The sequence below is a fragment of the Suricata suricatta genome, chromosome 16 (genome assembly GCF_006229205.1).
Source record: "Suricata suricatta isolate VVHF042 chromosome 16, meerkat_22Aug2017_6uvM2_HiC, whole genome shotgun sequence".
In the NCBI taxonomy this organism is placed as follows: domain Eukaryota; kingdom Metazoa; phylum Chordata; class Mammalia; order Carnivora; family Herpestidae; genus Suricata; species Suricata suricatta.
Window position 1 is genome coordinate 58,210,388 of NC_043715.1, and position 4,246 is coordinate 58,214,633.

Genomic DNA, 4,246 nt, shown 5'->3' on the forward strand with positions numbered 1-4,246 from the left:
GGAGCTACATGCAGTAATTGCGGTCCTCTCCGTTTTTCATGACAAACCCTTTAATTTATACACAGACAGTGCTTATATAGCTAACTCTGTACCCTTGCTAGAGACTGCAGAGTTCCGGGGCCGCTCATCTCTTTACACACTTCAGTCTTTAATCCATAAAAGAAAAAATCCTTTCTTCATTGGTCATTTAAGGGCCCACACTGGCCTTCTGGGTCCTCTGTCTTTGGGCAATGAAAAGGCTGATTCAGCCACAAGAGGAATCTATAGTATCATACTTGCCCAGGATTCAGGAGTAGAAGCAGCCTCAAGAGCTCATGCTACCCATCATCTCCGTGCCCGCGCCTTAAGAATTATGTTCAAGATTTCCCGTGAACAGCCACGACAGGTAGTAAAACAGTGCCCTTCTTGTGTTGTGCATTTACCTGTTCCTCATTTGGGAGTGAATCCTCGAGGACTAGTGCCCGATGCCATCTGGCAAATGGACGTAATACACACTTTAGAGTTTGGAAATCTAAAGTATGTCCATGTGAATGTTGATACCTATAGCGGCTTCCTATATGCTACCTTACAAACTGGGGAAGCAGGAAAGCATGTCGTGGCACACATGCTTTCGGCCATATCAGTGTTAGGGGTTCCAAAACAAATAAAAACTGACAATGGACCCGGATATACTGGAACTGTGTTCTCTAAATTCTGTCAACAGTTACACATTAAACACATCACCAGGATCCCTTATAACTGACAAGGACAAGGTATAGTAGAACAGGCACATCTATCCTTAAAAAACACCCTTGAAAAAATAAAAAAGGGGGAATGGTACCCCACCAAGGGATCTCCCAGAGATCTTCTACATCATTCTTTCTTCATTTTGAATTTTTTAACTTTGGATAAAGAAGGATGCTCAGCTGCTGAACGTCTCTGGCACAATGACACACAAAGAACCTTTGCTACCGTGCTTTGGAGGGACCCCTTGGATAATAAGTGGTATGGTCCTGACCCTGTCTTGATCTGGGGATGAGGAGCAGTGTGCATCTACTCACCTCAGACAAGCAGATGCAGCCCAATGGTTGCCGGAGAGACTAGTAAAGCAAATTGATCATAATACTCAGTCTTCCAGGGAGAAGAAATCTCCTTGAGAGAAATCTTTGTCCTTTCTTTTAGGGACCATGTTTGGGAAATGGTGGCACCTCCTCTGGATGGTTGGATTCCAGTATCAGGAACGATGCTGCTTCTATGTGAACAAGTCTGGCATCATCAGAAATAAGATTAAGAAGCTTCAGGAGGACCTGGAGAGGAGGAGGAAGGAACTCATCGACAGTCCTTTCCTCAGTGGATTTCATGGACTTCTACCCTGTCTCCTCCCACTTTTAGAACCTATTGTGGGTTTACTGATCTTGGTGTCCTTGGGCCCTGTTCTCTTCAATAAGGTCATGGCATTTCTAAGGCAACAAATAGATGCTATCAAGATGCAGCCTATCCAGGTCCATTATCACAAGCTCGATATGGCTGATCAAGAGGCTGATGAAGGGCTATATTATGGCAAGAGGCACGGGCTGGTTAGCCAATGATGGGTAAGAGGGGCCTTACCATCCTATCAACCTAAGACAGGCTACTCAGGCATAGGCTTCTGGGTGTGCCCATGACGAGTAAGAAGGATTGGCAGGCCCCCAACCTAAGACAGGCACAGTCCTTTCCTTGCCTATACTATCATATTCTGGAAGAAGCCCTTTTTTGAAATAATAAAAAAGGGGAACCTGTGGGGAGCTGCCAGAAGATCAAAGATCAGCCGCCTGCAGGCAGGGCAGTGTTATCACTCCGAATTCAGGGCTGGAGACAGCCAGTCTGGGCTTTCTTATCAGCCCCTCAGGTGCTGTGCTAAAATCGCAGTTTTGGTTTCCCCTTTACCCTAGCCTTTTCCTAAAAATCACTTGACCCTGTTTCCTAGCAACTGACCTTGGTCGGTCGGCTGCCTTGCTTCCTGCCTTCTACCCTTTATAAGATGTGTGTGTTCTCTCAATAAACGAGGCTTGATCAGAGACTTTTTCTTGCCTCCATTCTCTGCACCCCTGCCCTACCCCATTCTCACCCCCTCCCTCAGGACCTGTGTTGACTGACCTGCCGGATGGGTCATTGAAGCAAGGAAACTTTTAAATTATCATAGAACAATAGATAAGTAGAGAAAAATAATGTTTACTATTATAAAAACAGGAAAGAAAATAAGACCATTCATGTTTGGAGTTAGATGATTTGAGCAAAGACAAAAATATTTTAAATTTAGTTAATGAATGTTAATCATTATGGAGTAAGAATGAGTTCTCTTAAAGGACCATAAGCTATTCAATTTTAATAATTATAGGTAAAACTGGGGTGCCTGGGTGGCTCAGTTAGTTAAGCATCTGATTTCGGCTCAGGTCATGATCTCATGGTTCATGAGTTCGTGTCCCACATTGGGCTCTGGGCTGACAACTCCAAGCCTGGAGCCTGCTTCAGATCCTCTATCTCCTGCTCTCTCTGCCCCTCCCCTGTTAATGGTCTCTCTCTCTCTAAAAAAAAATGAATAAACATTTAAAATTTTTGAGGGGCACCTGGGTGGCTCAGGCAGTTGAACGTCCAACTTCAGCTCAGGTCATGATCTCGCGGTTCATGAGTTTGAGCCCCGCGTTGGGCTCTGTGCTGACAGCTCAGAGCCTGGAACCTGCTTTGAATTCTGTGTCTCCCTCTCTCTCTGCCCCTCCCCAGCTTGTGCTCTGTCTGTCTGTCTCTCTCTCAAAAACAAACATCAAAAAATTAAAAAAATTTTTTGAAAATAATTAAAGGTAAAATTAAGTATTGAGAAGTGTAAATTCAATTAAATTAGATAATGTATTTAATTGAACATTTACCAAATTATTTATAATACGCAGAAGCTGGTAATTATGCCCATCTGGCTTGGCTTTGTAATGGGTCTTCCTTACATTTAGGGAAAATATTCACTGTCCTTTCAGATGTTAGGAGAATTGAGTTCATGGAAAGAAGATTCCCTTACAATATAATCCAGAAACATGAGTGTGATAATTGATTACAGAAAATATAAAGTTTTAAATAAGATAGAATTGAAAATCTGGAGGGTTTGACATCAGTAAATTAATAAGCTCAAACTGTTGGTGAAATTAAGATACATACATTATGTAGGATGAGGAAGCCAAAACAGTAGCATAAAATAACGGCGACATTATGAAAATTAGACTTTATGAAAAATCCTCCGGAAGGCATGAGGAGTCTTAACGAACTTGAGGAGCAGTTCTCAGCTCAGGAAGATTTTGCCCCCACTCACAGAGGCCATTTGGTAACACGCAGATACAACTGTGATGGTCACAACTGGATGCTGTGGTACCTGCATCTAGCGCACAGGGCCTGGGGTGCTGTTGGCATTCTGCACAGGAGAAGCTGGACACAGGGGGCACAGCCCCAGATGCACACCACATCTGGAGGGACCGGTGGCACCACAGCGCCCTGCCTAACGTGCACAGAGCCATGTAGCCCATGTAGAGAAGACACAACAGCAGTCTGACCTATGTGTTGACCAAAACCTTGTGATCTTTCCAGGTCCATGGAAAGACAGTCTTGAAAGGATTTGTCACGAGGCCATTGGTCACCATGGGACTGGTCACGGAACGGTCCCTCCTCTGCCTGTGTGGCTTCCTTCCCGTCTTGTACAGCTGCATGCGGAAATACTTATCTGTAAGTGGAGATGACTCCTCATGACAGACTGGCCCCACTGCTCGCTAGGTCATCAGACCACCGACACCTGTCGCTTTGATGGGGTGTCATCCTGTGGCAGAAGGGTCATGGGAAACTGACGGCACGCTGGCCTTGCTTATGCTGTCTGTGAAAGTGAGGAAGGCTAAATCCACGTGCTTTGCTGTTTCCCAGTGAAATCCACGGCAGAGCGGCAGGCCAAAGTAGCACACTGCTCGCAGACTTGACTGCTCAGCTATGCTAAAGCAGAGAATCCCTGGACTAGAACACAATGAGTTACCTGGGGAAGGCGAGCGTTTACTGCGGTTCTTCTACCAATGAAGGATGAGAGGAAAACGAAATTTAAGTGCATTCGATGTTTTGCCTTTCAGCATACAAGATGAGGAATACATATATAAAAGTTCATCCAACCACCATCACAAAATGAAAATATGCCATCTTCAAATTGTAATGTATACTAAAACATTTGACTTTGAATTTGAATACTTGGAAAATGTGATTTTTTATA